Source organism: Mauremys reevesii, linkage group 3 (genome assembly GCF_016161935.1).
Source record: "Mauremys reevesii isolate NIE-2019 linkage group 3, ASM1616193v1, whole genome shotgun sequence".
Lineage (NCBI taxonomy): Eukaryota > Metazoa > Chordata > Testudines > Geoemydidae > Mauremys > Mauremys reevesii.
In genome coordinates this window covers 23,790-35,742 of record NC_052625.1, presented here as the reverse complement: position 1 = coordinate 35,742, position 11,953 = coordinate 23,790, and the positions used below count along the sequence as shown (strand labels likewise).

At 49.7% G+C, this 11,953-nt stretch overlaps 2 long non-coding RNA genes across 2 annotated transcripts; both read right to left on the bottom strand.

Moving 5' to 3' along the window:
• Positions 1–3,150: 3,150 nt before the first annotated feature.
• LOC120400701 lies at positions 3,151–6,004 on the bottom strand. The gene is made up of 4 exons (XR_005596010.1): positions 5,827–6,004; positions 5,272–5,368; positions 4,829–4,940; positions 3,151–3,541 (listed from the first exon to the last, which is right to left on the bottom strand). It is a non-coding gene; the product is annotated as an uncharacterized LOC120400701 (long non-coding RNA).
• A 3,148-nt stretch (positions 6,005–9,152) lies between these two features.
• On the bottom strand, positions 9,153–10,494 carry LOC120400702. Its single transcript, XR_005596011.1, has 3 exons — positions 10,335–10,494; positions 9,836–9,967; positions 9,153–9,546 (listed from the first exon to the last, which is right to left on the bottom strand). It is a non-coding gene; the product is annotated as an uncharacterized LOC120400702 (long non-coding RNA).
• Positions 10,495–11,953: the final 1,459 nt, after the last annotated feature.

The window sequence follows — 11,953 nt, the reverse complement described above, 5'->3', positions numbered from 1 at the left end:
CACAGCAAGCAGGAGGCTCCGGGGAGCAGCTCCAAGGCAGAGGGCAGGAGCAGCACATGGCAGTGGGGGGGAAGGGACAGCTGAACTGCCGGCAATTGATAGCCTGCTGGGTGGCTGCCGCACAGGGAACTTAGGGGGGCAGGTAGCTGATGGGGGGCTGCCGGTCCACCCTGGTTCCAAGCCCCCACCAGCTAGCTGAAACGGGCTGCTCTTCCTGCAAGGACTGGATAAACCAGGCAGCTGCCAAGCAACGTTATAAGGGAGCATTGCGCAATGTTACACAAGCATGTTCCCTAACTGATCAGCAACGTAACAATGTTAACCGGGGCGACTTTAAGTGAGGAGTTCAGAGCTTTGAATACAGTATCGCTTACTCACAGCCAGTTATGTGCAAGGCAGAAAGCTGAGGACTGTTAATCTCTGCTTAGAAGAATGCCCAAGCTGCTCAGGTCCACGTCTGCCACCTTCTCCTTCGGCTGCTGCTCCTCCATGCTTCCTCTAAAAGCGCAGCTGCAAAAGCCAAGCATGAGACATCACTACATACAGCTCTATTGGTGCGTGAAATCCACTCAATGAATACAGACCGAGTACACACTGACAGTCACCGCTCCACTCTTGCACCCACTGACCAGCATGATTGTCATCCCCTCCTACTTCTTCATGGTTCCTGAGACCTAGCCTGCGGGGATGCACAGCTAGCACCACTGTCCATGTCCTATGAAGGGAAACGGCACAAGGAGAGGCAAGGACAGAGAGAGAGAGAGACAGACAGAGACACACAGGGAGAGAGTGTTCGCCAACACATTAGAAGAGAAAGAGAAAAACACAGGAGGAAGGCAAGCAACTCACCACCTGCACTCATCCTCCTGGATCCAACCTTCTGCTGCAGAGAACTCGCCGCTCCTGGCCAGAGAACTGAGCAGCCTCTGAAAATGGGGACCTTGTGCCCTTCGTAACTACAGCTAGTCAAGAACATTTTCTTACAAACCCAGCCCCAGCTAATGTGGCGTCCCTACCAGGAGCAGGGAGGGCCGTGAGCAGAGCAATCACCAAAACAGACACTTATCGCATTGAGAATGGCGGCTGTTCTGCTCCCAGTTGGACGGCTTTTGCGTGGCATCGACAATACTTGCAGTGTCATCGCTCTCCTTCGCTTTTCATCGCATGAGGGCAGTAGATTCTGGCACGTGACTTATTTTCCCTTGGTACTAAACCCAGAACAAGGGGAGAAAACAGATCAGTTACCACCTTAGTTCATAATGTCTTCTAGGCTCTTCCTTTCAACTCTCCCGCATGGCACGGCTCTGCCCTCAACCCTCTTCCCGTTATACCTTTAGTATTGCAACCAAAAGCACCCCTTGCAACGGCACCCGACATAGTCACTCTGCACAGCAGACTCTGGCCCCTCCCCAGCCTCAATACCATGGAGCTCCATACCCAATGAGGAAGCACACGTGCTGTGAAGAATACTACAGTGAGTACAGATGAGGATTTCAAAGCACTGACCTCTTACTCACAGCCAGTTAAGCGGGAGGCAGGAAGCGGAGGACTATTCATGTCTCCTTAGAAGGATGCCCAGGCTGCTCACATCCACTTCTGCATATTCTCGTCCAGCGAGGGCTCCTGGATGATTCCTCTGGAAACTAATAAAGCCAAGCAAGTACCATCACTACACACAGCACTACTGGTGCATTTAATCTTGCCCTCATCCCTGCCTCCCTCTCCCATCCCATCTACATCCGCTCGACTCGATGAACAGAGACTGAGTCAACATCCACAGACACCGCTCCACTCTAGCGCCCACTGCCCCGCATGATTTTCATCTCCTCCTATTTGTTCATAGCTCCCGAGATCTAGCCTGTGGGGATGCACACCTAACACTCCTATCCGTGTCCTATGAAGGAAGACAGCACAAGAAGCAGCAAGGACAGAGACAGAGTGAGAAAGACAGAGTGTGTGTTGGCCAACACATTAGAGGAGAGAGAGAGAGAGAAAAAAAACATGGGAGGGAGTCAAGAAACTCACGAGCTGGAGTCATCCCCCTGGATCCAACCTTCTGCTGCAGAGGACACACCCCTCCTGGCCAGAGAAATTACCAGCCCCTGAAAATGGGGACCTTGTCTCCTTCATAACCACTAGTTAGGAACCTTTTCTTACAAACCCAGATCTTGCTAATGGGGTGTCCCTACCAGGAGCTGAGCCGTGAGCAGAGCAATCACCAAACCAGACACTTATCTCAGTGACAGTGGCCTCTGCTCCGCTCCCAGCTGGACGGCTCTTGCCTGCCATGAACAATGCTCACAGGCTCGCTGCTCTCACTCGCTTTCCGTATCATGAGATGAGCCGACGCTGACCCTCCACTTCTTTTCTCTTGGTCCTGAACCCAGCACAAGGGGGTGGAGGAGAAACAAACGAGTTAGCATCTCAGTTGGCAACATCACATAAGTTCTTCTCCCATTTACCGCACCCCAGACCTCTACCCATAACCCTTCTTCCGTTACACCTTCAGGAGCACAACTAGAAAGCAGCCTGTTGCACGTACACTCAAAACAGCCACTCTGCACAGGAGACCTGTGCCTTTCTCTCCTCTTAACCCCACAGAGCCATGTACCCGACCAGGAACAAAACTGGAGCGACAACAGATGAGGAATTCGAAGCACCGACTGCTTACTCACAGCTAGTTACGTGGAAGGCAGAAAGCTGAGGACTGTTAATCTGTGCTTAGAAGGATGTCCAGGCTGCTCAGGTCCGCGTCTGCTAGTTTCTCCTCCTGCTGCTGCTCCCGAAGATTTCTCTGCAAGTGCAGGAAATAAGCCAAGCAAGAGCCATCGCTACACAAAATACAATTGATGCGTGAAATCTTGCCCTCATCCCTGCCTCCCTCTCCCATCCCATCCACATCAGCCCCACTAGAGCAGAGACTCAGTCAACACCCACAGTCACCGCTCCACTCTAGCGCCCACTGCCCTGCATCATTTCGGTCCCCTACTTGTTCATAGCTCACAAGACCTAGCCTGTGGGGATGCACACCTAACACACCTGCCCGTGTCCTACGAAGGGAGACAGCACAAGGAGAGGCAAGGAGAGAGAGAGAGAGAGAGAGAGAGAGAGAGACAGTGTGTGTTGGCCAACACATTAGGGGAGAGAGAAAAATGTGGGATGGAGTCAAGAAACTCAACAGCTGGAGTCATCCTCCTCGATCCAACCTTCTGCTGCGTAGGACACACTGTTTGTGGACAGAGAAAAGACCTGCCCCTGAAAATGGGGACCTTGTCTCCCTCGTAACCACAGCAGGTCAGGAATCTTTTCCTACAAACCGAGCCCCAGCTAATGACAAGTCTCAGCCTGGAGGCAGGTGGGCCGTTACCGGAGTCCTCCCCAAACCAGACACTTATCTCACTGATGGTGACGGCTGCTCCACTCCCAGATCGACGGCATCGCCATAGGCTGGCATCGACAACGCTTGTGGTCTCACGGCTCTTGGTGCTTTCCATCTCACAACGGGGGTGGGCTCTTACCCTTCACTTCTTTCTCCGTGGTACTAAGCACAACAGAAGAGGGAAAAACAAAAGTTATCATCGGAATCTGCAGTGTTGTGTAGGTGGTTGTTCTCCCATCACACCTTTATAGCTCCATGGAGTCATGAAGAATCCCCTAGCTACCACCTGAGCTAGAACAAGAGCTGTACCAGGGAAAGAATTGTGCCCAAGCCTGGATGGGGTCCAGTCTGAGGAAAAAACTTACTGAAGCATCTCTGAGGGTGAGATTATCTGTGTTCAGTTTGATTAGACATAGATTTGCGCTTTTTAATTCGCTTGGTGACTCACTTTGTTCTGTCTTACTATTTGGAACCACTTAAATCCTACTTTCCGTATTGATAAAATCACTTTTTACTTATTAATTAACCCAGAGTTAATCTGGAGGGGGGGCAAACAGCTGTGCATCTCTCTCTATCAGTGTTATAGAGGATGAACAATTTATGAGTTTACTCCGTATAAGCTTTATGCAGGGTAAAACAGACTTATTTGTGTTTGTACATCTGAGTGCTAAAGTTGGGCATCTGAGTGCTAAAGACAAGCACACTTCTGTGAGCTGTTTTCAGGTAAACCTGCAGCTTTGGGGCAAGTAATTCAGACCCTGGGTCTATGTTGGAGCAGATGGGAGTATCTGGCTCAGCAAGAGGGTGCTAGAGTCCTGAGCTAGCAGGGAAATCATGGGCAGAGGTAGACTTGGCACATCAGTTGGCAGCTCCCAGGGGGGTGTCTGTGATCCAACCCGTCACAGGGGCCGTCACTGCCCAAAGTTCTATTGGTGTGTGAGATGCCGCCCTCCCTCTCCCACCAACCGTACATCAGCCCCACTTGATGAACAGAGTCAGAGTCAACTCCTACAATCACCCCCACCACTACCAATGGAGGATCTAGTACCCATCATGCTTCTCTTCCCCCTCCCAATGCCCCAGTGGGATGCAGGCTCTCCAGCCTCTCCACCATTGCCCATGTTCTATGCAAGGAGAGACAGAAAAAGAGCGCGCACATGTTGGCCAACTATGAGAGCAGAGATCCACATACAGGAAGGAGGCAAACTCAGCACCTCTAGTCACCTTCCTGGCTCTCCACAAAGAGTTATCGCACTTTGGAAAGACTCCATAGCACCTGACAATTCCTTGAGAGGGCACAAAGGATTCCCCCGAGCTTATCGTGCCCCTGTGAGATGCTGAGGTCTTTCCTCAGGGGCCCTCCCCATACTCACAAATTCTCTCCACTGACAAGAGTATTTGCAGCCCTCCCTCAATACTGAACTTCAGCAAGTTTCCATTTGCTCTTACTCTGCAGATCATTGTCCGGCTTCCATCCCTAGGGATGGGCTCCGGGTGGCTGTTCCTTCCTTGGTCTCTGCCACAGGTTGGCCGATCTCTCATCTGACCAATCTCAGTACGACTGAAGAGAGAGAGAGAGAGAGAGAGAGAGAGAGAACACTTGTAAGCTAGGTCACCACTTGTGCATCGAAGAACAACGGAGACACACGTCACTGGCTGCTGCTCCCTCCTTTATTCTTCTTCAGCTTACCCAGGGCCTAAAATACTCACCACTCCTAAGGAGCTACAGCCCTCCAGGAAAGGGACAATCCCAGACCACTGCCAGCCACAGGCAGAGCTGGACCTTCCCCAGGACCCATCCCATGGATGGGAGAAGCATCTCTCTGCTCTCCACGAGGCACCTCATTCTGCAGATACTGGATAGAGAAATATCATTTCACAAAAACACGCACCTGCTCCTCCAACATTACAAGAGCGCTCCTCGGCTGCACTGCAAAGCGAAACAGCTAGATTGTGCAGATCCGCTTCCTGCAGATGCTCCGCTGCCCTCTGCAAGAACAGCAAACCACCTATGGAAAAGCCATCACTGCCAAAAACACTACAGGTGCACAAGACCTTCCAGTACCTGCCTCCACTCTCACACCCACTTCCCTGCATTATTTTCGTCCTCTCCTACTTCGCCATGCTTCCCAAGACCTGGCCTCTGGGGATACACAGCTAACTCACCTACCTGTGTGCAATGAAGTGAAACAGCAGAAAAAGAGGCAAGGACAGACTGACAGAGTGTGTTGGCCAACACTAGAGGAGAGAGAGAGAGAGAGAGAGAGAAACACGGGAGGAAGGCAAGCAACTCGCCACCTGGAACCTATCTTTTCTGCAGAGGACACATCGCTTGTCAGCAGAGAAATGAGCAGACCCTGAAAATGGGGACCCAGTCTCCCTCATAACCACAGCTAGTCATGAACATTTTGTTACAAACCCAGGCCCAACTAACAAGACGTCCCTACCTGGAGCCAGGTGGGCCGTGAGCAGAGCTCTCACCAGAACAGACACTTATCTCACTGACAGCAGTAGCTGCTCCGCTCCCAGATGCATGCCTAATGCTTGATTTTGACAATGCTCGTGGTCTCGTCACTCTCGCTCACTTTCCATCGCATGAGGACAGTAGACTCTGACCGTGACTTCTTTTTCCTTGGTACTAATCTCAGCAGAGGGAGGGAAACCAAAAAAAATTAGCATCTCCAACTGCAATGTCACGTAGTCTCTTCATTTCACGTCTCCCGTATCCCAGCCCTCAACCCATCTCCCTTTACTACTTTACAATTGCAACTGGAAGGCACCCATTGTAAAGGCACCCATAAAAACATAAGAATGGCCAAACTGGCTCAGACCAAAAGATCCATCCAGCCCAGTATCCTGGCCATTGCCAGGTGCCCCAGAGGGAATTAACCCAATGAGTAATGATCAAGTGATCTCTCTCCTGCCATCCATCTCCACCCTCTGAAAAACAGAGGCTAGGGACATCATTCCTTACCCATCCTGGCTAATAGCCATTAATGGATCTAACCTCTACGAATTTATCCAGTTCTCTTTTAAACCCTGTTATAGTCCTGGCCTTCACGAGTTCCACAGGTTGACTGTGCGCTGTGTGAAGAAGAACTTCCTTTTATTTATTGTAAACCTGCTGCCCATTAATTTCATTTGGTGGCCCCTAGTTCTTATATTATAGGAAGTAAACTTATTTTTCCTTATTCACTTTTTCCACACCTCTCGTGATTTTATATACCTCTATCATATGCCCCCTTAATCTCCTCTTTTCCAAACTGCAAAGTCCTAACCTCTTTAATCTCTCCTCATATGGGATCCATTCTGAACCCCTAATCATTTTAGTTGCCCTTCTCTGAACCTTTTCTAATGCCAGTATATCTTTTTTGAGATGAGGAGACCACATCTGTACCCAGTATTCAAGATGTGGGAGTACCATGGATTTATACAAGGACAGTAAGATATTCTCTGCCTTATTCTCTATTCCTCTTTTAATGATTCCAAACATCCTGTTTGCTTTTTTGACTGCCGCTGCACACTGCGTGGACATCTTCGGAAAACTATCCACGATGACCCTAAGATCTCTTTCCTGATTAGTTGTAGCTAAATTAGCCCCCCATCATATTTTATGTATAGTTGGGGTTGTTTTTTCCAATGTGCATTACTTCACATTTATCCACATGAAATTTCATTTGCCATTTTGTTGCCCAATCACTTAGTTTATGGGAACTTTTTGAAGTTCTTCACAGTGTTAATTGGATTTAACTATCTTGAGCAATTTAGTATCATCTGCAATCTTTGCCACCTCACCTTTCTCCAGATTATTTATGAATAAATTGAATAGGATTTGTCCTAGCATTGACCCTTGGGGAACACAACTAGTTACCCCTCTCCATTCTGAAAATTTACCATTAATTCCTACCCTTTGTTCCCTTAAGCAGTTCTCAATCCATGAAAGGATCTTCACTCTTTTCCAGTGATAACTTTATTTTCATAAGAGCCTTTGGTGAAGGACCTTATCAAAGGCTTTCTGGAAATCTAAGTACACTTTGTCCCAAAATAGTCACTTTGTTCAGGAGATTCTTGTCCCTTCCCCAGCCTTAATCCCAGAGTCTCATAACAAACGAGGAAGCACACGGCCTGTGAAGAAAACTACAGCGAGCAGAGGTGAGGAATTGAAAGTGCTCATCTCTTACTCACAGGCAGTTATGCAAAAGGCAGAATGATGAGGAATATTCATGTCTCCTTAGAAGGATGTCCATGCTGCTGAGGTCCACTTCTGCATATTCTCGTCCGAGGGCTCCTGGATGATTCCTCTGCAAACTAATAAAGTCAAGTAAGTACCATCATCACTACACAGAGCTCTATTAGTGCATTTAATCTTGCCCTCATGCCCGCCTCCCTCTCCCATCCCATCTACATCAGCCCCACTTGATGAACAGTAACCAAGTCAACATCGACAGTCTACACTCCACTCTAGTGCCCACTACTCTGCATGATTTTCATCCCCTCTTACTTGTTCATAGCTCCCGAGACCTAGCCTGTGGGGATGCACACGTAACACACCTGCCCGTGTGCTATGAGGGGAGACAGCACAAGGAGATGCAAGGACATAGACAGAGAGAGAAAAAAAGTGTTGGCCAACACACTAGAGAAGAGACAGAGAGAGAAAGAGCAAGGCAAGAAACTCACCAGCTGGATTCATCCCCCTAGATCCAACCTTCTGCTGCAAAGGACACAGTGCTTGTCAACAGACCAATAACCAGCCCCTGAAAATGGGGACCTTGTCTCCCTCATAACAGCAGCTAGTCAGGAATCTTTTCTTACAAACCCAGCCCCAGCTAATGGGGCATCCCTACCTGGAGCCAGGTGGACCATGAGCAGATCCCTCACCAAACCAGACATTTATCTCACTGACAGCGGTGACTGCTCCGCTCTCAGATGTACAGCTAATGCCTGATTTCGACAATGATCGCGGTCTCGTCGGTCTCGCTTTCCTTCGCATGATGACAGTAGACTGATACATGACTTCTTTTCCCTTGGTACTAAACCCCACACAAGGAGAAAAACCAAGCAAGTTACCATCTCAGTAGGCAAATGTCACATTGGCTCTTCTTTTCCCCTCTCCCACACGGGGGAGCTCCGCCCTCAACACTCTTCCCATTACACCTTTAGCATTACAACCAAAAAGCAGCCCTTGCAACAGCACCCAACAGTCACTCTGCGTACCAGACTCTGGCCCCTCCCCAGCCTTAATACCACAGAGTCCCGCACCCAACAAGGAGACACACGGCTTGTGAAGAATACTACACCGAGTATAGATGAGGTATTCCACTGGCACCGACCGCTTACTCACAGCCAGTTATGCAGGAGGCAGAAAGCTGAGGACTGTTCATGTCTGCTTAGAAGGATGTTCAGGTCCACTTTTGAGAGTCTCTCCTCCAGACAGCGCTCCTGGACAATTCCTCTGCCAGTGCAGTTGCAAAAGCCAAGGGTGAGTCAGCATTACACAAAGCTCTGAAGGTATGTGAAATCTTGCCCTAATCTCTGCCTCCCTCTCTCATTTGGTCTACATCAGCCCCAGGCGATGATTAAAGACCAAGTCAACACCCACAGGCACTGCTCCACTGTGGCACCCACTAATATGCATGATTTTCATACCCTCCTAATTTTTCATGGGTCCCAAAGACGTAGACTGTGCGGATGCACACCTAGCACCCTTTTCCCGCATCCTACGTAGGCACCAGGAAAGGCAAGGAAGGGAGAATGAAAGAGTGAGAGTGTTGGCCAACACAATAGAGAAGACAGAGAAACATGGGAGGAAGGCAAGTAACTCGACACCTGGAGTCATCCTCTAGATGCTACCTTCTGCTGCGTAGGTCACACTGCTCCTGACCAGAGGAATCATCAGCCCCTGAAATTGGGAACCTTGTCTCTCTTACAACCACAGCTAGTCAGGAACCTTTTCTTACAAACCCAGCCCTAGCTAACGGGGCATCCCTACCAGCATCAACGTGGGCCATGAGCAGAGCCCTCACCAAAACAGACACTTATCTCACTGCGACAGCTCTTCTGCTGCCAGATGGATGGCTTTTGCGTGGCATCAACCATGCTCACGGTCTCATCGCTCTCGCTCGCTTTCCATCACATGAGGGCAGTAGACTGGCAAATGACTTCTTTTTCTTTGGTATCAAATCCAGCAGAGGAGGGAAAAACAAAAAAAAAAATAGCATCTCCGTCTGCAATGTCGCATAGTCTCTTCATTTCCCATCTCCCGTATCCCAGGGCTTCACCCTCAACCCATCTCCCATTACTGCTTTACAACTGCAAATCGAAGATACCCATTGTAACAGCACCCAAAATAGTCACTCTCTCAGGAGACTCTGGCCACTCCCTAACCTTAATCCCACAGAGCCTTGTACCCAACGAGGAAGCACACGGCCTGTGAATAAAAGTACAGCGCTTACTCACAGCCATTTATGCAGGAGGGAGAAAGCTGAGGACTGTTCATGTCTGCTTAGAAGAATGTTCAGGCTGATCAGGTTCACTTCTGAGAGTCTCTCCTCCGGGTAGGGTTCCTGGACAATTCCTGTACCAGCGCAGCTGCAAAAGCCATGCATGATCCAACATTACACAGTTGTGAAGGTGTGTGAAATCTTGCCCTCATCTCTCGCTCCCTCTGCCATTCCATTTACATCAGCCCCACCTGATGAACACAGATCGACTCAAAACCGACAGTCTCCAATCCACTCTCATCCCTTCTACCCCACATAATTTTTGTCCCCTCCTACTTCTTCATTACTCCCGAGACCCAAGCCTGTGGGGAGCACACCTAGCACACCTGCCCATGTGCCATGAAGCAAGACAGCGCAAACTGAGGCAAGGACAGATTCAGAGAGAGTGTGTTGGCCAACACACAGAGAAAAGAGAGAGAGATATTAACACGGGAGGAAGGCAAGCAACTCCTCACCTGGAATCATCCTCCTGGATCCAAGCTTTTCTGCAGAGGACACACCGCTTGTGAACAGAGAAATGAGCTGATGCTGAAAATGGGGACCTTGTCTCCCACATATCCACAGCTCGTCAGGAACATTTTGTTACACACCGAGCCGTAGCTAACTGGGCATCCGTACCTGAAGCCAAGCGGGAAGTGAGCAGAGCCCTCACCTAACAAGACACTTATCTCACTGACAGTGACGGCTACTCGGCTCCAAGCTGGACGGCTCTTGCCTGGCATCAGTAATGTTCACTGTCTCCCCGCTCTTACTTGCTTTCCATCGCATGAGGAGCAGACTCTGACCCTCCACCTCTTTTCCCTTGGTACTAAACCCACAAAGCACCGTGTTCAACGAGGAAATTCACAGCCTCTGAACAAAACTGAAGCAAGTACAGATGAGGGATTCCAAACACCGACTGCTTAATTAGAGTCACATGCTTAACAGCCTCACCTGACTCTTAGCAGGTTAATTGGAGTCAGGTGTTCTCATTAGCCTGGAGCAGCCCCTGCACTGGTCACTCAGGGAACAGAAAACTACTTATCCAGTGGCAGGTTTATCTCCCTTCTACTACTCTGCTGTTCCCAACTGGCCTGGGTCTATCACAGCAGATATTGGATAGAGAGAGATTTCACAAAAACACACACCTGCTCCTCGAATATCACGAGAGCACTTCTTAGCTCCACTGCCAAGTGAAAAACATCTAGATTGTGCAGGTCTGGTTCCTCCAGATGCTTCTCCTCTGTCTGGGGCGGCTCCATTGGCCTTGAGCGGGCCTCTGCAAGAACAGCAAACCACCTATGGAAGAGCCATCACTATCCAACATGCTACCGTGCTAGATATTTTACAATACCTGCCTCCACTCTCGCACCCATGACCCCACATAATTTTCATCCCCTCCTACTTCTTCCTGGCTCCCGAGACCTAGCCTGTGGGGATCCACACCTACCCGTGTCCTATAAAGGGAGAAAGCACAGGGAGAGGCAAGGGCACAGACAGAGAGAAAGAGAGTGTGTGTTGGCCAACACAGTACAGAAAAGAGAGAGGGAGGGAGGGAGAGAAACGCAGGAGGAGGGGAAGGAACTCGCCAGCTCGAGGCATCCCCCTGGATCCAACCTTCTCTTGCGGAGGACACACTGCTTGTGGATGGAAAAATGAGCAGCCCCTGAAAACGGGGACCTTGTCTCCCTCGTATCCACAGCTAGTCAGGAACCTTTTCTTACAAACCCAGCCCCAGCTAACAGGGTGTCTCTACCTGGAGTCAGATCGGCCGTGAGCAGAACCCTCAGCAAAACAGACACTTATCTCACTGACAGTAGCATCTCCTCGGCTCCCAGATGAACGGCTCTTGCCTGGCCTGAACAATGCTCACAGGCTCGCTGCTCTCACTCACTTGCCATCGCATGAGGCAGTAGACTCTGATGTGTGACTTCTTTTTCCTTGGTACTAAACCCAGCAGAGGGGAGAAAAAGCAAAAAAAAAATAGCATCTCGGTCTGCAATGTTGCGTAGTCTCTTCATTTCACATCTCCTGTATCCCACAGCTCCGCCCTCAAACCATCTCCCGTTACTACTTTACACCTGCAACTAGAAGA